Source organism: Hordeum vulgare, chromosome 2H (genome assembly GCF_904849725.1).
Source record: "Hordeum vulgare subsp. vulgare chromosome 2H, MorexV3_pseudomolecules_assembly, whole genome shotgun sequence".
NCBI classification, from domain to species: domain Eukaryota; kingdom Viridiplantae; phylum Streptophyta; class Magnoliopsida; order Poales; family Poaceae; genus Hordeum; species Hordeum vulgare.
The window spans coordinates 577,410,884-577,428,440 of NC_058519.1; the positions used below are offsets into that span (position 1 = coordinate 577,410,884).

The 17,557-nt window shown below is 46.8% G+C and overlaps 43 non-coding genes across 43 annotated transcripts; all 43 read left to right on the top strand.

Annotated features, from left to right (window-relative positions):
* The first annotated feature begins 96 nt into the window (after positions 1 to 96).
* LOC123438354 lies at positions 97 to 215 on the top strand. The gene has a single exon (XR_006629501.1). It is a non-coding gene; the product is annotated as a 5S ribosomal RNA (ribosomal RNA).
* Positions 216 to 439: 224 nt separating this feature from the next.
* On the top strand, positions 440 to 558 carry LOC123432149. The gene has a single exon (XR_006623746.1). It is a non-coding gene; the product is annotated as a 5S ribosomal RNA (ribosomal RNA).
* A 203-nt stretch (positions 559 to 761) lies between these two features.
* Positions 762 to 880, top strand: LOC123437101. Its single transcript, XR_006628300.1, has one exon. It is a non-coding gene; the product is annotated as a 5S ribosomal RNA (ribosomal RNA).
* A 173-nt stretch (positions 881 to 1,053) lies between these two features.
* LOC123435985 lies at positions 1,054 to 1,172 on the top strand. The gene has a single exon (XR_006627226.1). It is a non-coding gene; the product is annotated as a 5S ribosomal RNA (ribosomal RNA).
* A 230-nt stretch (positions 1,173 to 1,402) lies between these two features.
* LOC123438697 lies at positions 1,403 to 1,521 on the top strand. Its single transcript, XR_006629824.1, has one exon. It is a non-coding gene; the product is annotated as a 5S ribosomal RNA (ribosomal RNA).
* Positions 1,522 to 1,694: 173 nt separating this feature from the next.
* Positions 1,695 to 1,813, top strand: LOC123437154. The gene has a single exon (XR_006628350.1). It is a non-coding gene; the product is annotated as a 5S ribosomal RNA (ribosomal RNA).
* Positions 1,814 to 2,076: 263 nt separating this feature from the next.
* Positions 2,077 to 2,195, top strand: LOC123432684. The gene has a single exon (XR_006624256.1). It is a non-coding gene; the product is annotated as a 5S ribosomal RNA (ribosomal RNA).
* A 173-nt stretch (positions 2,196 to 2,368) lies between these two features.
* LOC123434618 lies at positions 2,369 to 2,487 on the top strand. Its single transcript, XR_006625900.1, has one exon. It is a non-coding gene; the product is annotated as a 5S ribosomal RNA (ribosomal RNA).
* A 227-nt stretch (positions 2,488 to 2,714) lies between these two features.
* On the top strand, positions 2,715 to 2,833 carry LOC123438698. Its single transcript, XR_006629825.1, has one exon. It is a non-coding gene; the product is annotated as a 5S ribosomal RNA (ribosomal RNA).
* A 173-nt stretch (positions 2,834 to 3,006) lies between these two features.
* Positions 3,007 to 3,125, top strand: LOC123436587. Its single transcript, XR_006627803.1, has one exon. It is a non-coding gene; the product is annotated as a 5S ribosomal RNA (ribosomal RNA).
* A 209-nt stretch (positions 3,126 to 3,334) lies between these two features.
* Positions 3,335 to 3,453, top strand: LOC123435216. Its single transcript, XR_006626474.1, has one exon. It is a non-coding gene; the product is annotated as a 5S ribosomal RNA (ribosomal RNA).
* Positions 3,454 to 3,626: 173 nt separating this feature from the next.
* LOC123438017 lies at positions 3,627 to 3,745 on the top strand. The gene has a single exon (XR_006629177.1). It is a non-coding gene; the product is annotated as a 5S ribosomal RNA (ribosomal RNA).
* A 212-nt stretch (positions 3,746 to 3,957) lies between these two features.
* LOC123438518 lies at positions 3,958 to 4,076 on the top strand. Its single transcript, XR_006629655.1, has one exon. It is a non-coding gene; the product is annotated as a 5S ribosomal RNA (ribosomal RNA).
* Positions 4,077 to 4,249: 173 nt separating this feature from the next.
* LOC123438390 lies at positions 4,250 to 4,368 on the top strand. Its single transcript, XR_006629534.1, has one exon. It is a non-coding gene; the product is annotated as a 5S ribosomal RNA (ribosomal RNA).
* Positions 4,369 to 4,541: 173 nt separating this feature from the next.
* LOC123434619 lies at positions 4,542 to 4,660 on the top strand. The gene has a single exon (XR_006625901.1). It is a non-coding gene; the product is annotated as a 5S ribosomal RNA (ribosomal RNA).
* A 218-nt stretch (positions 4,661 to 4,878) lies between these two features.
* On the top strand, positions 4,879 to 4,997 carry LOC123438699. The gene has a single exon (XR_006629826.1). It is a non-coding gene; the product is annotated as a 5S ribosomal RNA (ribosomal RNA).
* Positions 4,998 to 5,170: 173 nt separating this feature from the next.
* Positions 5,171 to 5,289, top strand: LOC123436588. The gene has a single exon (XR_006627805.1). It is a non-coding gene; the product is annotated as a 5S ribosomal RNA (ribosomal RNA).
* Positions 5,290 to 5,510: 221 nt separating this feature from the next.
* LOC123435217 lies at positions 5,511 to 5,629 on the top strand. The gene has a single exon (XR_006626475.1). It is a non-coding gene; the product is annotated as a 5S ribosomal RNA (ribosomal RNA).
* A 173-nt stretch (positions 5,630 to 5,802) lies between these two features.
* On the top strand, positions 5,803 to 5,921 carry LOC123438018. Its single transcript, XR_006629178.1, has one exon. It is a non-coding gene; the product is annotated as a 5S ribosomal RNA (ribosomal RNA).
* Positions 5,922 to 6,133: 212 nt separating this feature from the next.
* LOC123434620 lies at positions 6,134 to 6,252 on the top strand. The gene has a single exon (XR_006625902.1). It is a non-coding gene; the product is annotated as a 5S ribosomal RNA (ribosomal RNA).
* A 212-nt stretch (positions 6,253 to 6,464) lies between these two features.
* On the top strand, positions 6,465 to 6,583 carry LOC123438355. The gene has a single exon (XR_006629502.1). It is a non-coding gene; the product is annotated as a 5S ribosomal RNA (ribosomal RNA).
* A 209-nt stretch (positions 6,584 to 6,792) lies between these two features.
* Positions 6,793 to 6,911, top strand: LOC123432150. Its single transcript, XR_006623747.1, has one exon. It is a non-coding gene; the product is annotated as a 5S ribosomal RNA (ribosomal RNA).
* A 188-nt stretch (positions 6,912 to 7,099) lies between these two features.
* LOC123434622 lies at positions 7,100 to 7,218 on the top strand. Its single transcript, XR_006625904.1, has one exon. It is a non-coding gene; the product is annotated as a 5S ribosomal RNA (ribosomal RNA).
* Positions 7,219 to 7,391: 173 nt separating this feature from the next.
* Positions 7,392 to 7,510, top strand: LOC123434624. Its single transcript, XR_006625905.1, has one exon. It is a non-coding gene; the product is annotated as a 5S ribosomal RNA (ribosomal RNA).
* Positions 7,511 to 7,722: 212 nt separating this feature from the next.
* Positions 7,723 to 7,841, top strand: LOC123431605. The gene has a single exon (XR_006623196.1). It is a non-coding gene; the product is annotated as a 5S ribosomal RNA (ribosomal RNA).
* A 173-nt stretch (positions 7,842 to 8,014) lies between these two features.
* On the top strand, positions 8,015 to 8,133 carry LOC123437998. Its single transcript, XR_006629157.1, has one exon. It is a non-coding gene; the product is annotated as a 5S ribosomal RNA (ribosomal RNA).
* Positions 8,134 to 8,306: 173 nt separating this feature from the next.
* LOC123435346 lies at positions 8,307 to 8,425 on the top strand. The gene has a single exon (XR_006626601.1). It is a non-coding gene; the product is annotated as a 5S ribosomal RNA (ribosomal RNA).
* Positions 8,426 to 8,664: 239 nt separating this feature from the next.
* LOC123438700 lies at positions 8,665 to 8,783 on the top strand. Its single transcript, XR_006629827.1, has one exon. It is a non-coding gene; the product is annotated as a 5S ribosomal RNA (ribosomal RNA).
* A 173-nt stretch (positions 8,784 to 8,956) lies between these two features.
* On the top strand, positions 8,957 to 9,075 carry LOC123437811. Its single transcript, XR_006628979.1, has one exon. It is a non-coding gene; the product is annotated as a 5S ribosomal RNA (ribosomal RNA).
* Positions 9,076 to 9,302: 227 nt separating this feature from the next.
* On the top strand, positions 9,303 to 9,421 carry LOC123438701. The gene has a single exon (XR_006629828.1). It is a non-coding gene; the product is annotated as a 5S ribosomal RNA (ribosomal RNA).
* Positions 9,422 to 9,592: 171 nt separating this feature from the next.
* LOC123436589 lies at positions 9,593 to 9,711 on the top strand. The gene has a single exon (XR_006627806.1). It is a non-coding gene; the product is annotated as a 5S ribosomal RNA (ribosomal RNA).
* Positions 9,712 to 9,923: 212 nt separating this feature from the next.
* On the top strand, positions 9,924 to 10,042 carry LOC123437320. Its single transcript, XR_006628507.1, has one exon. It is a non-coding gene; the product is annotated as a 5S ribosomal RNA (ribosomal RNA).
* A 215-nt stretch (positions 10,043 to 10,257) lies between these two features.
* Positions 10,258 to 10,376, top strand: LOC123438356. Its single transcript, XR_006629503.1, has one exon. It is a non-coding gene; the product is annotated as a 5S ribosomal RNA (ribosomal RNA).
* Positions 10,377 to 10,582: 206 nt separating this feature from the next.
* On the top strand, positions 10,583 to 10,701 carry LOC123433228. Its single transcript, XR_006624766.1, has one exon. It is a non-coding gene; the product is annotated as a 5S ribosomal RNA (ribosomal RNA).
* A 194-nt stretch (positions 10,702 to 10,895) lies between these two features.
* Positions 10,896 to 11,014, top strand: LOC123435059. Its single transcript, XR_006626321.1, has one exon. It is a non-coding gene; the product is annotated as a 5S ribosomal RNA (ribosomal RNA).
* A 173-nt stretch (positions 11,015 to 11,187) lies between these two features.
* On the top strand, positions 11,188 to 11,306 carry LOC123434625. Its single transcript, XR_006625906.1, has one exon. It is a non-coding gene; the product is annotated as a 5S ribosomal RNA (ribosomal RNA).
* A 230-nt stretch (positions 11,307 to 11,536) lies between these two features.
* Positions 11,537 to 11,655, top strand: LOC123431606. Its single transcript, XR_006623197.1, has one exon. It is a non-coding gene; the product is annotated as a 5S ribosomal RNA (ribosomal RNA).
* Positions 11,656 to 11,828: 173 nt separating this feature from the next.
* LOC123436590 lies at positions 11,829 to 11,947 on the top strand. Its single transcript, XR_006627807.1, has one exon. It is a non-coding gene; the product is annotated as a 5S ribosomal RNA (ribosomal RNA).
* A 212-nt stretch (positions 11,948 to 12,159) lies between these two features.
* Positions 12,160 to 12,278, top strand: LOC123434626. The gene has a single exon (XR_006625907.1). It is a non-coding gene; the product is annotated as a 5S ribosomal RNA (ribosomal RNA).
* A 212-nt stretch (positions 12,279 to 12,490) lies between these two features.
* On the top strand, positions 12,491 to 12,609 carry LOC123438357. The gene has a single exon (XR_006629504.1). It is a non-coding gene; the product is annotated as a 5S ribosomal RNA (ribosomal RNA).
* A 212-nt stretch (positions 12,610 to 12,821) lies between these two features.
* Positions 12,822 to 12,940, top strand: LOC123438202. Its single transcript, XR_006629359.1, has one exon. It is a non-coding gene; the product is annotated as a 5S ribosomal RNA (ribosomal RNA).
* Positions 12,941 to 17,030: 4,090 nt separating this feature from the next.
* Positions 17,031 to 17,149, top strand: LOC123434627. Its single transcript, XR_006625908.1, has one exon. It is a non-coding gene; the product is annotated as a 5S ribosomal RNA (ribosomal RNA).
* A 173-nt stretch (positions 17,150 to 17,322) lies between these two features.
* Positions 17,323 to 17,441, top strand: LOC123438136. The gene has a single exon (XR_006629295.1). It is a non-coding gene; the product is annotated as a 5S ribosomal RNA (ribosomal RNA).
* Positions 17,442 to 17,557: the final 116 nt, after the last annotated feature.

Here is a 17,557-nt window from a genome sequence, read left to right on the forward strand (position 1 = left end):
ACTGTGTGACTTTTCCCACCGCGCTTGACACCCAACGACTAGTAGTAGTAGTAGTAGTAGGGGCAAGCATAAGGAACAAATAGATAGTTGCATGTCGGATGCGATCATACCAGCACTAAAGCACCGGATCCCATCAGAACTCCGAAGTTAAGCGTGCTTGGGCGAGAGTAGTACTAGGATGGGTGACCTCCTCGGAAGTCCTCGTGGTGCATTCCCCTTTTTAAATATATTTTTGCGCCACGTGACAAGGATGACGCGGGACCGTGATCTATATGACCTCATTTTCTTATTTTTGACGATTACTGTGTGACTTTTCCCACCGCGCTTGACACCCAACGACTAGTAGTAGTAGTAGTAGTAGTAGTAGTAGTAGTAGTAGTAGTAGTAGTAGTAGTAGTAGTAGGGGCAAGCATAAGGAACAAATAGATAGTTGCATGTCGGATGCTAACATACCAGCACTAAAGCACCGGATCCCATCAGAACTCTGAAGTTAAGCGTGCTTGGGCGAGAGTAGTACTAGGATGGGTGACCTCCTGGGAAGTCCTCGTGTTGCATTCCCCTTTTTAAATATATTTTTGCGCCACGTGACAAGGATGACGCGGGAGCGTGATCTATATGACCTCATTTTCTTATTTTTGACGATTACTGTGTGACTTTTCCCACCGCGCTTGACACCCAACGACTACTAGTAGTAGTAGTAGTAGTAGTAGTAGTAGTAGTAGTAGGGGCAAGCATAAGGAACAAATAGATAGTTGCATGTCGGATGCGATCATACCAGCACTAAAGCACCGGATCCCATCAGAACTCCGAAGTTAAGCGTGCTTGGGCGAGAGTAGTACTAGGATGGGTGACCTCCTCAGAAGTCCTCGTGTTGCATTCCCCTTTTTAAATATATTTTTGCGCCACGTGACAAGGATGACGCGGGAGCGTGATCTATATGACCTCATTTTCTTATTTTTGACGATTACTGTGTGACTTTTCCCACCGCGCTTGACACCCAACGACTAGTAGTAGTAGGGGCAAGCATAAGGAACAAATAGATAGTTGCATGTCGGATGCGATCATACCAGCACTAAAGCACCGGATCCCATCAGAACTCCGAAGTTAAGCGTGCTTGGGCGAGAGTAGTACTAGGATGGATGACCTCCTGGGAAGTCCTCGTGTTGCATTCCCCTTTTTAAATATATTTTTGCGCCACGTGACAAGGATGACGCGGGAGCGTGATCTATATGACCTCATTTTCTTATTTTTGACGATTACTGTGTGACTTTTCCCACCGCGCTTGACACCCAACGACTAGTAGTAGTAGTAGTAGTAGTAGTAGTAGTAGTAGTAGTAGTAGTAGTAGTAGTAGTAGTAGTAGTTGGGGCAAGCATAAGGAACAAATAGATAGTTGCATGTCGGATGCGATCATAACAGCACTAAAGCACCGGATCCCATCAGAACTCCGAAGTTAAGCGTGCTTGGGCGAGAGTAGTACTAGGTTGGGTGACCTCCTGGGAAGTCCTCGTGTTGCATTCCCCTTTTTAAATATATTTTTGCGCCACGTGACAAGGATGACGCGGGAGCGTGATCTATATGACCTCATTTTCTTATTTTTGACGATTACTGTGTGACTTTTCCCACCGCGCTTGACACCCAACGACTAGTAGTAGTAGGGGCAAGCATAAGGAACAAATAGATAGTTGCATGTCGGGTGCGATCATACCAGCACTAAACCACCGGATCCCATCAGAACTCCGAAGTTAAGCGTGCTTGGGCGAGAGTAGTACTAGGATGGGTGACCTCCTGGGAAGTCCTCGTGTTGCATTCCCCTTTTTAAATATATTTTTGCGCCACGTGACAAGGATGACGCGGGAGCGTGATCTATATGACCTCATTTTCTTATTTTTGACGATTACTGTGTGACTTTTTCCACCGCGCTTGACACCCAACGACTAGTAGTAGTAGTAGTAGTAGTAGTAGTAGTAGTAGTAGTAGTAGTAGTAGTAGTAGTAGTAGTAGTAGTAGTAGTAGTAGTAGTAGTAGTAGTAGTAGTTGGGGCAAGCATAAGGAACAAATAGATAGTTGCATGTCGGATGCGATCATAACAGCACTAAAGCACCGGATCCCATCAAAACTCCGAAGTTAAGCGTGCTTGGGCGAGAGTAGTACTAGGTTGGGTGACCTCCTGGGAAGTCCTCGTGTTGCATTCCCCTTTTTAAATATATTTTTGCGCCACGTGACAAGGATGACGCGGGAGCGTGATCTATATGACCTCATTTTCTTATTTTTGACGATTACTGTGTGACTTTTCCCACCGCGCTTGACACCCAACGACTAGTAGTAGTAGGGGCAAGCATAAGGAACAAATAGATAGTTGCATGTTGGATGCGATCATACCAGCACTAAAGCACCGGATCCCATCAGAACTCCGAAGTTAAGCGTGCTTGGGCGAGAGTAGTACTAGGATGGGTGACCTCCTGGGAAGTCCTCGTGTTGCATTCCCCTTTTTAAATATATTTTTGCGCCACGTGACAAGGATGACGCGGGAGCGTGATCTATATGACCTCATTTTCTTATTTTTGACGATTACTGTGTGACTTTTCCCACCGCGCTTGACACCCAACGACTAGTAGTAGTAGTAGTAGTAGTAGTAGTAGTAGTAGTAGTAGTAGTAGTAGTAGTAGTAGTAGTTGGGGCAAGCATAAGGAACAAATAGATAGTTGCATGTCGGATGCGATCATAACAGCACTAAAGCACCGGATCCCATCAGAACTCCGAAGTTAAGCGTGCTTGGGCGAGAGTAGTACTAGGTTGGGTGACCTCCTGGGAAGTCCTCGTGTTGCATTCCCCTTTTTAAATATATTTTTGCGCCACGTGACAAGGATGACGCGGGAGCGTGATCTATATGACCTCATTTTCTTATTTTTGACGATTACTGTGTGACTTTTCCCACCGCGCTTGACACCCAACGACTAGTAGTAGTAGGGGCAAGCATAAGGAACAAATAGATAGTTGCATGTCGGATGCGATCATACCAGCACTAAAGCACCGGATCCCATCAGAACTTCGAAGTTAAGCGTGCTTGGGCGAGAGTAGTACTAGGATGGGTGACCTCCTGGGAAGTCCTCGTGTTGCATTCCCCTTTTTAAATATATTTTTGCGCCACGTGACAAGGATGACGCGGGAGCGTGATCTATATGACCTCATTTTCTTATTTTTGACGATTACTGTGTGACTTTTTCCACCGCGCTTGACACCCAACGACTAGTAGTAGTAGTAGTAGTAGTAGTAGTAGTAGTAGTAGTAGTAGTTGGGGCAAGCATAAGGAACAAATAGATAGTTGCATGTCGGATGCGATCATACCAGCACTAAAGCACCGGATCCCATCAGAACTCCGAAGTTAAGCGTGCTTGGGCGAGAGTAGTACTAGGTTGGGTGACCTCCTGGGAAGTCCTCGTGTTGCATTCCCCTTTTTAAATATATTTTTGCGCCACGTGACAAGGATGACGCGGGAGCGTGATCTATATGACCTCATTTTCTTATTTTTGACGATTACTGTGTGACTTTTCCCACCGCGCTTGACACCCAACGACTAGTAGTAGTAGGGGCAAGCATAAGGAACAAATAGATAGTTGCATGTCGGATGCGATCATACCAGCACTAAAGCACCGGATCCCATCAGAACTTCGAAGTTAAGCGTGCTTGGGCGAGAGTAGTACTAGGATGGGTGACCTCCTAGGAAGTCCTCGTGTTGCATTCCCCTTTTTAAATATATTTTTGCGCCACGTGACAAGGATGACGCGGGAGCGTGATCTATATGACCTCATTTTCTTATTTTTGACGATTACTGTGTGACTTTTCCCACCGCGCTTGACACCCAACGACTAGTAGTATTAGTAGTAGTAGTAGTAGTGGTAGTAGTAGTAGTAGGGGTAGGGGCAAGCATAAGGAACAAATAGATAGTTGCATGTCGGATGCGATCATACCAGCACTAAAGCACCGGATCCCATCAAAACTCCGAAGTTAAGCGTGCTTGGGCGAGAGTAGTACTAGGTTGGGTGACCTCCTGGGAAGTCCTCGTGTTGCATTCCCCTTTTTAAATATATTTTTGCGCCACGTGACAAGGATGACGCGGGAGCGTGATCTATATGACCTCATTTTCTTATTTTTGACGATTACTGTGTGACTTTTCCCACCGCGCTTGACACCCAACGACTAGTAGTAGTAGGGGCAAGCATAAGGAACAAATAGATAGTTGCATGTCGGATGCGATCATACCAGCACTAAAGCACCGGATCCCATCAGAACTTCAAAGTTAAGCGTGCTTGGGCGAGAGTAGTACTAGGATGGGTGACCTCCTGGGAAGTCCTCGTGTTGCATTCCCCTTTTTAAATATATTTTTGCGCCACGTGACAAGGATGACGCGGGAGCGTGATCTATATGACCTCATTTTCTTATTTTTGACGATTACTGTGTGACTTTTCCCACCGCGCTTGACACCCAACGACTAGTAGTAGTAGGGGCAAGCATAAGGAACAAATAGATAGTTGCATGTTGGATGCGATCATACCAGCACTAAAGCACCGGATCCCATCAGAACTCCGAAGTTAAGCGTGCTTGGGCGAGAGTAGTACTAGGATGGGTGACCTCCTGGGAAGTCCTCGTGTTGCATTCCCCTTTTTAAATATATTTTTGCGCCACGTGACAAGGATGACGCGGGAGCGTGATCTATATGACCTCATTTTCTTATTTTTGACGATTACTGTGTGACTTTTCCCACCGCGCTTGACACCCATCGACTAGTAGTAGTAGTAGTAGTAGTAGTAGTAGTAGTAGTAGTAGTAGTAGTAGTAGTTGGGGCAAGCATAAGGAACAAATAGATAGTTGCATGTCGGATGCGATCATAACAGCACTAAAGCACCGGATCCCATCAGAACTCCGAAGTTAAGCGTGCTTGGGCGAGAGTAGTACTAGGTTGGGTGACCTCCTGGGAAGTCCTCGTGTTGCATTCCCCTTTTTAAATATATTTTTGCGCCACGTGACAAGGATGACGCGGGAGCGTGATCTATATGACCTCATTTTCTTATTTTTGACGATTACTGTGTGACTTTTCCCACCGCGCTTGACACCCAACGACTAGTAGTAGTAGGGGCAAGCATAAGGAACAAATAGATAGTTGCATGTCGGATGCGATCATACCAGCACTAAAGCACCGGATCCCATCAGAACTTCGAAGTTAAGCGTGCTTGGGCGAGAGTAGTACTAGGATGGGTGACCTCCTGGGAAGTCCTCGTGTTGCATTCCCCTTTTTAAATATATTTTTGCGCCACGTGACAAGGATGACGCGGGAGCGTGATCTATATGACCTCATTTTCTTATTTTTGACGATTACTGTGTGACTTTTTCCACCGCGCTTGACACCCAACGACTAGTAGTAGTAGTAGTAGTAGTAGTAGTAGTACTAGTAGTAGTAGTAGTAGTAGTAGTTGGGGCAAGCATAAGGAACAAATAGATAGTTGCATGTCGGATGCGATCATACCAGCACTAAAGCACCGGATCCCATCAGAACTCCGAAGTTAAGCGTGCTTGGGCGAGAGTAGTACTAGGTTGGGTGACCTCCTGGGAAGTCCTCGTGTTGCATTCCCCTTTTTAAATATATTTTTGCGCCACGTGACAAGGATGACGCGGGAGCGTGATCTATATGACCTCATTTTCTTATTTTTGACGATTACTGTGTGACTTTTCCCACCGCGCTTGACACCCAACGACTAGTAGTAGTAGGGGCAAGCATAAGGAACAAATAGATAGTTGCATGTCGGATGCGATCATACCAGCACTAAAGCACCGGATCCCATCAGAACTTCGAAGTTAAGCGTGCTTGGGCGAGAGTAGTACTAGGATGGGTGACCTCCTAGGAAGTCCTCGTGTTGCATTCCCCTTTTTAAATATATTTTTGCGCCACGTGACAAGGATGACGCGGGAGCGTGATCTATATGACCTCATTTTCTTATTTTTGACGATTACTGTGTGACTTTTCCCACCGCGCTTGACACCCAACGACTAGTAGTATTAGTAGTAGTAGTAGTAGTGGTAGTAGTAGTAGTAGGGGTAGGGGCAAGCATAAGGAACAAATAGATAGTTGCATGTCGGATGCGATCATACCAGCACTAAAGCACCGGATCCCATCAGAACTCCGAAGTTAAGCGTGCTTGGGCGAGAGTAGTACTAGGATGGGTGACCTCCTGGGAAGTCCTCGTGTTGCATTCCCCTTTTTAAATATATTTTTGCGCCACGTGACAAGGATGACGCGGGACCGTGATCTATATGACCTCATTTTCTTATTTTTGACGATTACTGTGTGACTTTTCCCACCGCGCTTGACACCCAACGACTAGTAGTAGTAGTTGTAGTAGTGGTAGTAGTAGTAGTAGTAGTAGTAGTAGGGGCAAGCATAAGGAACAAATAGATAGTTGCATGTCGGATGCGATCATACCAGCACTAAAGCACCGGATCCCATCAGAACTCCGAAGTTAAGCGTGCTTGGGCGAGAGTAGTACTAGGATGGGTGACCTCCTCGGAAGTCCTCGTGGTGCATTCCCCTTTTTAAATATATTTTTGCGCCACGTGACAAGGATGACGCGGGACCGTGATCTATATGACCTCATTTTCTTATTTTTGACGATTATTGTGTGACTTTTCCCACCGCGCTTGACACCCAACGACTAGTAGTAGTAGTAGTAGTAGTAGTACTAGTAGTAGTAGTAGTAGTAGGGGCAAGCATAAGAAACAAATAGATAGTTGCATGTCGGATGCTAACATACCAGCACTAAAGCACCGGATCCCATCAGAACTCTGAAGTTAAGCGTGCTTGGGCGAGAGTAGTACTAGGATGGGTGACCTCCTGGGAAGTCCTCGTGTTGCATTCCCCTTTTTAAATATATTTTTGCGCCACGTGACAAGGATGACGCGGGAGCGTGATCGATATGACCTCATTTTCTTATTTTTGACGATTACTGTGTGACTTTTCCCACCGCGCTTGACACCCAACGACTACTACTAGTAGTAGTAGTAGTAGTAGGGGCAAGCATAAGGAACAAATAGATAGTTGCATGTCGGATGCGATCATACCAGCACTAAAGCACCGGATCCCATCAGAACTCCGAAGTTAAGCGTGCTTGGGCGAGAGTAGTACTAGGATGGGTGACCTCCTGGGAAGTCCTCGTGTTGCATTCCCCTTTTTAAATATATTTTTGCGCCACGTGACAAGGATGACGCGGGAGCGTGATCTATATGACCTCATTTTCTTATTTTTGACGATTACTGTGTGACTTTTCCCACCGCGCTTGACACCCAACGACTAGTAGTAGTAGGGGCAAGCATAAGGAACAAATAGATAGTTGCATGTCGGATGCGATCATACCAGCACTAAAGCACCGGATCCCATCAGAACTCCGAAGTTAAGCGTGCTTGGGCGAGAGTAGTACTAGGATGGGTGACCTCCTGGGAAGTCCTCGTGTTGCATTCCCCTTTTTAAATATATTTTTGCGCCACGTGACAAGGATGACGCGGGAGCGTGATCTATATGACCTCATTTTCTTATTTTTGACGATTACTGTGTGACTTTTCCCACCGCGCTTGACACCCAACGACTACTAGTAGTAGTAGTAGTAGTAGTAGTAGTAGTAGTAGTAGTAGTAGTTGAGGCAAGCATAAGGAACAAATAGATAGTTGCATGTCGGATGCGATCATAACAGCACTAAAGCACCGGATCCCATCAGAACTCCGAAGTTAAGCGTGCTTGGGCGAGAGTAGTACTAGGTTGGGTGACCTCGTGGGAAGTCCTCGTGTTGCATTCCCCTTTTTAAATATATTTTTGCGCCACGTGACAAGGATGACGCGGGAGCGTGATCTATATGACCTCATTTTCTTATTTTTGACGATTACTGTGTGACTTTTCCCACCGCGCTTGACACCCAACGACTAGTAGTAGTAGGGGCAAGCATAAGGAACAAATAGATAGTTGCATGTCGGATGCGATCATACCAGCACTAAAGCACCGGATCCCATCAGAACTTCGAAGTTAAGCGTGCTTGGGCGAGAGTTGTACTAGGATGGGTGACCTCCTGGGAAGTCCTCGTGTTGCATTCCCCTTTTTAAATATATTTTTGCGCCACGTGACAAGGATGACGCGGGAGCGTGATCTATATGACCTCATTTTCTTATTTTTGACGATTACTGTGTGACTTTTCCCACCGCGCTTGACACCCAACGACTAGTAGTAGTAGGGGCAAGCATAAGGAACAAATAGATAGTTGCATGTTGGATGCGATCATACCAGCACTAAAGCACCGGATCTCATCAGAACTCCGAAGTTAAGCGTGCTTGGGCGAGAGTAGTACTAGGATGGGTGACCTCCTGGGAAGTCCTCGTGTTGCATTCCCCTTTTTAAATATATTTTTGCGCCACGTGACAAGGATGACGCGGGAGCGTGATCTATATGACCTCATTTTCTTATTTTTGACGATTACTGTGTGACTTTTCCCACCGCCCTTGACACCCAACGACTAGTAGTAGTAGTAGTAGTAGTAGTAGTAGTAGTAGTAGTAGTAGTAGTAGGAGTAGTAGTAGGAGTAGTAGTAGTTGGGGCAAGCATAAGGAACAAATAGATAGTTGCATGTCGGATGCGATCATAACAGCACTAAAGCACCGGATCCCATCAGAACTCCGAAGTTAAGCGTGCTTGGGCGAGAGTAGTACTAGGTTGGGTGACCTCCTGGGAAGTCCTCGTGTTGCATTCCCCTTTTTAAATATATTTTTGCGCCACGTGACAAGGATGACGCGGGAGCGTGATCTATATGACCTCATTTTCTTATTTTTGACGATTACTGTGTGACTTTTCCCACCGCGCTTGACACCCAACGACTAGTAGTAGTAGGGGCAAGCATAAGGAACAAATAGATAGTTGCATGTCGGATGCGATCATACCAGCACTAAAGCACCGGATCCCATCAGAACTCCGAAGTTAAGCGTGCTTGGGCGAGAGTAGTACTAGGATGGGTGACCTCCTGGGAAGTCATCGTGTTGCATTCCCCTTTTTAAATATATTTTTGCGCCACGTGACAAGGATGACGCGGGAGCGTGATCTATATGACCTCATTTTCTTATTTTTGACGATTACTGTGTGACTTTTTCCACCGCGCTTGACACCCAACGACTAGTAGTAGTAGTAGTAGTAGTAGTAGTAGTAGTAGTAGTAGTAGTAGTAGTAGTAGTAGTAGTTGGGGCAAGCATAAGGAACAAATAGATAGTTGCATGTCGGATGCGATCATAACAGCACTAAAGCACCGGATCCCATCAGAACTCCGAAGTTAAGCGTGCTTGGGCGAGAGTAGTACTAGGTTGGGTGACCTCCTGGGAAGTCCTCGTGTTGCATTCCCCTTTAAATATATTTTTGCGCCACGTGACAAGGATGACGCGGGAGCGTGATCTATATGACCTCATTTTCTTATTTTTGACGATTACTGTGTGACTTTTCCCACCGCGCTTGACACCCAACGACTAGTAGTAGTAGGGGCAAGCATAAGGAACAAATAGATAGTTGCATGTCGGATGCGATCATACCAGCACTAAAGCACCGGATCCCATCAGAACTTCGAAGTTAAGCGTGCTTGGGCGAGAGTAGTACTAGGATGGGTGACCTCCTGGGAAGTCCTCGTGTTGCATTCCCCTTTTTAAATATATTTATGCGCCACGTGACAAGGATGACGCGGGAGCGTGATCTATATGACCTCATTTTCTTATTTTTGACGATTACTGTGTGACTTTTCCCACCGCGCTTGACACCCAACGACTAGTAGTATTAGTAGTAGTAGTAGTAGTGGTAGTAGTAGTAGTAGGGGTAGGGGCAAGCATAAGGAACAAATAGATAGTTGCATGTCGGATGCGATCATACCAGCACTAAAGCACCGGATCCCATCAGAACTCCGAAGTTAAGCGTGCTTGGGCGAGAGTAGTACTAGGATGGGTGACCTCCTGGGAAGTTCTCGTGTTGCATTCCCCTTTTTAAATATATTTTTGCGCCACGTGACAAGGATGACGCGGGACCGTGATCTATATGACCTCATTTTCTTATTTTTGACGATTACTGTGTGACTTTTCCCACCGCGCTTGACACCCAACGACTAGTAGTAGTAGTTGTAGTAGTGGTAGTAGTAGTAGTAGTAGTAGTAGTAGTAGGGGCAAGCATAAGGAACAAATAGATAGTTGCATGTCGGATGCGATCATACCAGCACTAAAGCACCGGATCCCATCAGAACTCCGAAGTTAAGCGTGCTTGGGCGAGAGTAGTACTAGGATGGGTGACCTCCTCGGAAGTCCTCGTGGTGCATTCCCCTTTTTAAATATATTTTTGCGCCACGTGACAAGGATGACGCGGGACCGTGATCTATATGACCTCATTTTCTTATTTTTGACGATTATTGTGTGACTTTTCCCACCGCGCTTGACACCCAACGACTAGTAGTAGTAGTAGTAGTAGTAGTAGTAGTAGTAGTAGTAGTAGGGGCAAGCATAAGAAACAAATAGATAGTTGCATGTCGGATGCTAACATACCAGCACTAAAGCACCGGATCCCATCAGAACTCTGAAATTAAGCGTGCTTGGGCGAGAGTAGTACTAGGATGGGTGACCTCCTGGGAAGTCCTAGTGTTGCATTCCCCTTTTTAAATATATTTTTGCGCCACGTGACAAGGATGACGCGGGAGCGTGATCGATATGACCTCATTTTCTTATTTTTGACGATTACTGTGTGACTTTTCCCACCGCGCTTGACACCCAACGACTACTAGTAGTAGTAGTAGTAGTAGTAGTAGTAGGGGCAAGCATAAGGAACAAATAGATAGTTGCATGTCGGATGCGATCATACCAGCACTAAAGCACCGGATCCCATTAGAACTCCGAAGTTAAGCGTGCTTGGGCGAGAGTAGTACTAGGATGGGTGACCTCCTGGGAAGTCCTCGTGTTGCATTCCCCTTTTTAAATATATTTTTGCGCCACGTGACAAGGATGACGCGGGAGCGTGATCTATATGACCTCATTTTCTTATTTTTGACGATTACTGTGTGACTTTTCCCACCGCGCTTGACACCCAACGACTAGTAGTAGTAGGGGCAAGCATAAGGAACAAATAGATAGTTGCATGTCGGATGCGATCATACCAGCACTAAAGCACCGGATCCCATCAGAACTCCGAAGTTAAGCGTGCTTGGGCGAGAGTAGTACTAGGATGGGTGACCTCCTGGGAAGTCCTCGTGTTGCATTCCCCTTTTTAAATATATTTTTGCGCCACGTGACAAGGATGACGCGGGAGCGTGATCTATATGACCTCATTTTCTTATTTTTGACGATTACTGTGTGACTTTTCCCACCGCGCTTGACACCCAACGACTAGTAGTAGTAGTAGTAGTAGTAGTAGTAGTAGTAGTAGTAGTAGTAGTAGTAGTAGTAGTAGTAGTTGAGGCAAGCATAAGGAACAAATAGATAGTTGCATGTCGGATGCGATCATAACAGCACTAAAGCACCGGATCCCATCAGAACTCCGAAGTTAAGCGTGCTTGGGCGAGAGTAGTACTAGGTTGGGTGACCTCGTGGGAAGTCCTCGTGTTGCATTCCCCTTTTTAAATATATTTTTGCGCCACGTGACAAGGATGACGCGGGAGCGTGATCTATATGACCTCATTTTCTTATTTTTGACGATTACTGTGTGACTTTTCCCACCGCGCTTGACACCCAACGACTAGTAGTAGTAGGGGCAAGCATAAGGAACAAATAGATAGTTGCATGTCGGATGCGATCATACCAGCACTAAAGCACCGGATCCCATCAGAACTTCGAAGTTAAGCGTGCTTGGGCGAGAGTAGTACTAGGATGGGTGACCTCCTGGGAAGTCCTCGTGTTGCATTCCCCTTTTTAAATATATTTTTGCGCCACGTGACAAGGATGACGCGGGAGCGTGATCTATATGACCTCATTTTCTTATTTTTGACGATTACTGTGTGACTTTTCCCACCGCGCTTGACACCCAACGACTAGTAGTATTAGTAGTAGTAGTAGTAGTGGCAGTAGTAGTAGTAGGGGTAGGGGCAAGCATAAGGAACAAATAGATAGTTGCATGTCGGATGCGATCATACCAGCACTAAAGCACCGGATCCCATCAGAACTCCGAAGTTAAGCGTGCTTGGGCGAGAGTAGTACTAGGATGGGTGACCTCCTGGGAAGTCCTCGTGTTGCATTCCCCTTTTTAAATATATTTTTGCGCCACGTGACAAGGATGACGCGGGACCGTGATCTATATGACCTCATTTTCTTATTTTTGACGATTACTGTGTGACTTTTCCCACCGCGCTTGACACCCAACGACTAGTAGTAGTAGTAGTAGTAGTGGTAGTAGTAGTAGTAGTAGTAGTAGTAGGGGCAAGCATAAGGAACAAATAGATAGTTGCATGTCGGATGCGATCATACCAGCACTAAAGCACCGGATCCCATCAGAACTCCGAAGTTAAGCGTGCTTGGGCGAGAGTAGTACTAGGATGGGTGACCTCCTCGGAAGTCCTCGTGGTGCATTCCCCTTTTTAAATATATTTTTGCGCCACGTGACAAGGATGACGCGGGACCGTGATCTATATGACCTCATTTTCTTATTTTTGACGATTACTGTGTGACTTTTCCCACCGCGCTTGACACCCAACGACTAGTAATAGTAGTAGTAGTAGTAGTAGTAGTAGTAGTAGTAGTAGTAGTAGGGGCAAGCATAAGGAACAAATAGATAGTTGCATGTCGGATGCGATCATACCAGCACTAAAGCACCGGATCCCATCAGAACTTTGAAGTTAAGCGTGCTTGGGCGAGAGTAGTACTAGGATGGGTGACCTCCTGGGAAGTCCTCGTGTTGCATTCCCCTTTTTAAATATATTTTTGCGCCACGTGACAAGGATGACGCGGGAGCGTGATCTATATGACCTCATTTTCTTATTTTTGACGATTACTGTGTGACTTTTCCCACCGCGCTTGACACCCAACGACTACTAGTAGTAGTAGTAGTACTCCCTCCGGTCCTTTTTTCTTTGCGTTTAAGCTTCAGCCCGGATACCAAGAAGAGGAAACCTGAGCAAAATTTGGACTACTTTGCCCCTGAGTTGCTACGCTGAGCAGTTACTCCATGCATGTGAATCATCAGCATGCACCCATATATTCTCGTGCCCACGTAACTCCTCTCTCCACCTTTTTGCATGCGTCTCTCTCCTCTCCATCTCTAATGCATGCATCTCTCTCTCTCTCTCTCCGGTTCTGCATGCATCTCTCTCTCCTCTCCATCTTTCTGCATGCGCTTCTCTCTCTCTTTGAAAAAAAATTCGCCAAAATTTTCAACTCCCTCCAAAACTAAGCAGCCCGCCATGAATTAGCTCCAAATTTAGCTTACCGCCATGGTTAGACTCAAAAGTTTTGTCTATAAATGTTAGCCTCCGTCATGAACAGAACCGCACAGAATTCTCTCTCCACTCTCTTTGTTCCTCTCTCTCTCTTGCCACTTGAATGCAATGGCTACTTTCTATCTCAATTTGGCCATCGACTGGGAAGACGTGGAGGATCAATATGATGGCCACGCCGAGGACATGAACTATGTCTACGTATTCGAGGAGAGCGACGGCGGTACGAACTGATTGTTCTTGTTTCATTTTACTCTATTTATTCTGCTCTATTTGATTTCCTTTGAAAGTCCAAACCAAATACAGAAAATGAAGCCGTCGAGCAAAACCAGCCAGCCAGCGGAAGCAATGGCAACGACGACACCAGCCAGCCTGCGGATGTGGAGGTGCAAGGCGGAAGTAGCGGCGCTGGTATGAGCGGAAACCATGGCCACAACCATGGCCGCTCTCGTCTAGGCTTGACCGGCCGTCGGCTCGGCAACGTTGACCGCGGAAGAGGAAGCGTGCAAGTCGCCGGCGGACGGTTAGGCCTAGCTGGACGCAGGCGCGCTCATGCCGGCACGATCCAGTGGCAGCCGGAGCACCCTATCGTGACTGGACGAGGACATGGCAGAGGTGCGGCCGGGCGTGGTCGCGGTCGAGGGCGTCAACTTCCTGACTTGAACGTCGCCACACGTGAGGATGTTGAAGACGAATACACCGCTCGTAGTGGCAACGGCAATGGTGGACATGATGATGCTGCAGGAGGCGAGGAGCACGACGAAGAGAATGGTGAAGCTCACGCAAGTGACCCCATGCATGGTGAGAAACTTGCCCAGCACCGGTTTGACTCAATTAATTAATAAAAATCTGCATGTGCATGTGCATGTGCTTGTGCTTCTCTCCATCTCTCTGCATGTGCATGTGCTTCTCTAAATCTGACTTTTAATTTGGTTTAGGGAATAATCCACAACCTCAGCAGCCACGTGAGTGGAGTGACAAAGCTAAGCTCACCGTCTATGGCATGTTGTTGGAGAGGACAAGTCTAGGCATTATGAAGCGTGGAGTGACCAAAGAAGTGTCCCGTTTGACCGGTATGCCGCAGAGAACTGTTCAGGACTTATGGAACAAGGGAAAGTTATATGGAGGGATGCTTGGAGTGTTGAACAAGAAGCCAAAAAATTGTGGTCGTAAGAGGATAGACATCGACTCGGAGTATATAAAGGCAGTCGACAAGAGGAAGAGAACAACCATCAAAGATCTCGCAAACGAGTTAAATGTGTCCAAAACCACGGTTTGGAGGAGGCTTAAAGAGAAGCAGATTAGGCGCCACAGCAATGCCATCAAGGGAACTCTCACTGATTTGAACAAGAGACGTAGGGTTGAGTGGTGCCTCTCGCAGTTTCAGGAAGAGAGCCTACAGGAACATCCGTCTTTTAAAGAAATGTACAATGTCATTCATATAGATGAGAAATGGTTCTATCGCACCAAGAAGTCTCTCAAGCTATACCTAGCAGGTGATGAGGAAGAACCGGAACGGTTCACGCAGAACAAGAATTATATAGAGAGGGTTATGTTTCTCGCAGCTGTAGCACGCCCTCGCTTTGATGTGAATGATAATGTGACATTTGATGGTAAAATTGGAATATGGCCGTTCACTTTTCAGGAAGCGGCTAAAAGGGATAGTCCTAACCGTCTAGCCGGGACAATTGTGACAAAGGTCATTCCCAAGGTGACAAGGGATGTGAGTAGAGACTTCTTAGTGAACAAGGTTATCCCCGCGATCAAGGCGAAGTGGCCTCCTTCTGAACGTGGGCGTCCTATATTCATCCAGCAAGATAATGCTAGGACCCATGTGAATGTTGATGATCCGGTTTTCCTTGCCGCGGCCCAAGCGGATGGGTGGGACATTCGTTTGGTGTGTCAGCCACCGAACTCGCCGGATCTTAACATACTTGATCTTGGTTTCTTTGTTGCCTTACAGTCATTGTTCCAGAAACTTTTTCCTGGTTCCATCGATGACATAATTATGAAGGTGTGCCAAGCATTTGATCAGTACCCCGCCGAGAGATGCAACCGGATATTTCTCACTCTACAATCTTGCATGCGTGAGGTTCTCAAGGATAATGGAGGTCAACACTACAAGGTGCCGCACATGAGAAAGCAAGTCCTTCAACATCTTCATATCTTACCGGTGACGTTACCTTGTGATCGATCCATCGTGGACAAAGCGAGGGCATTCTTAGTTGAGTAGTGTTGTTTTGTCTTGTTGATGTAAGATTAGTGCTATGTTGTCTTGTTGATGTAAGATTAGTGCTATGTTGTCTTGTTGATGTAATGGGATCATGTAATCCATCTTTTGTTGCAATGAGAATGAACATTTGGTTCGAAAGAAAAATACTCCAATGATCGATAACAAAATTAACATCACATCCAATGATCGATAACAAAATTAACATCACATGATAAAAGTGACATCCACTACTTGAACCATCTATGCATCATCAGCACTACTCGATGATCAGTGTTGGATCATTTTAAAATTTCCTTCAGTTCATCCTTAGTCAGAATATCTCGATAGCAAATGCTCATCAGTTCTAGCCTGACCTCTTCTGCGCCGGGAGGAACAGAGAATTGCTCGATCGGCGGCAATGGGTCGCCATCGACCATCTCGCCGCACTTCTGTCCGTCGTAGATGCCACTATCATCCACGAGCGCATGTTGGCCGTCCTCGTCCTCCAGGTTGGCACCATCCACCTTCATGCCCCTCACGGCGAGCGCGTGCAGCAGTTCGGTGAGCTGCTGCACCTTGTCGGTCAGCTTGTTCACCTTGTCGACCAACGCATGCACGACGTGCTCAAGTGCGTGGAAGCCACCGTCCTTCAGGTGCATGCTGCACTCCGCGAACGCGCCGCCTTCCACGACTGCGTCGCCGTCCGTGGGCGCACTGCCTTCCATGACTGCGTCGCCATCCGCGAGCGGCAGGAGGCCACTATCCGCAGACACGCTGCCTTCCATGACTGCGTCGCCGTCCGCGAGGGCGCTGCCCTCTGCGAGCGAGAGAACACCACTGCTCGTGAGCGCACCGCCTGTGGGGAGCACACCTCCGTACGCGAGCTCGCTGTCGTCCACGTCGAGCAAGCTGTCTTCCGCGAGCAAACTTTCATGCATGGACTCACTATGCTCTACAGGTTGGCTGTCCTCCCACAACCATGATGGGTGGATTTCATCCATAGAAATGGAGGGGACGTAGAGGAGAAGGGAGAGTGAGATGTGGAGAATGGGAGGGTGAGATGAGACCCGTGGGAAGGAGAGGAAGAGGTAGGCAGCTGGTTTCCTTGGGAAGAGGCGGTGGCTGCGGCGCTGTACATGGGAAAGAGGCGTTGGCTGTGCATGGGAAAGAGACATGCAATAATTGGAAAGGAGGGGTAAAGTTGGAAACAACAGCCAAGAAAAGCTAGTACGCAGAGCATTGAGGGAAAAATCAACTTTTCTTAAACGCAAAGAAAAAAGGACCGGAGGGAGTAGTAGTAGTAGTAGTAGTAGGGGCAAGCATAAGGAACAAATAGATAGTTGCATGTCGGATGCGATCATACCAGCACTAAAGCACCGGATCCCATCAGAACTCCGAAGTTAAGCGTGCTTGGGCGAGAGTAGTACTAGGATGGGTGACCTCCTGGGAAGTCCTCGTGTTGCATTCCCCTTTTTAAATATATTTTTGCGCCACGTGACAAGGATGACGCGGGAGCGTGATCTATATGACCTCATTTTCTTATTTTTGACGATTACTGTGTGACTTTTCCCACCGCGCTTGACACCCAACGACTAGTAGTAGTAGGGGCAAGCATAAGGAACAAATAGATAGTTGCATGTCGGATGCGATCATACCAGCACTAAAGCACCGGATCCCATCAGAACTCCGAAGTTAAGCGTGCTTGGGCGAGAGTAGTACTAGGATTGGTGACCTCCTGGGAAGTCCTCGTGTTGCATTCCCCTTTTTAAATATATTTTTGCGCCACGTGACAAGGATGACGCGGGAGCGTGATCTATATGACCTCATTTTCTTATTTTTGACGATTACTGTGTGACTTTTCCCACCGCGCTTGACA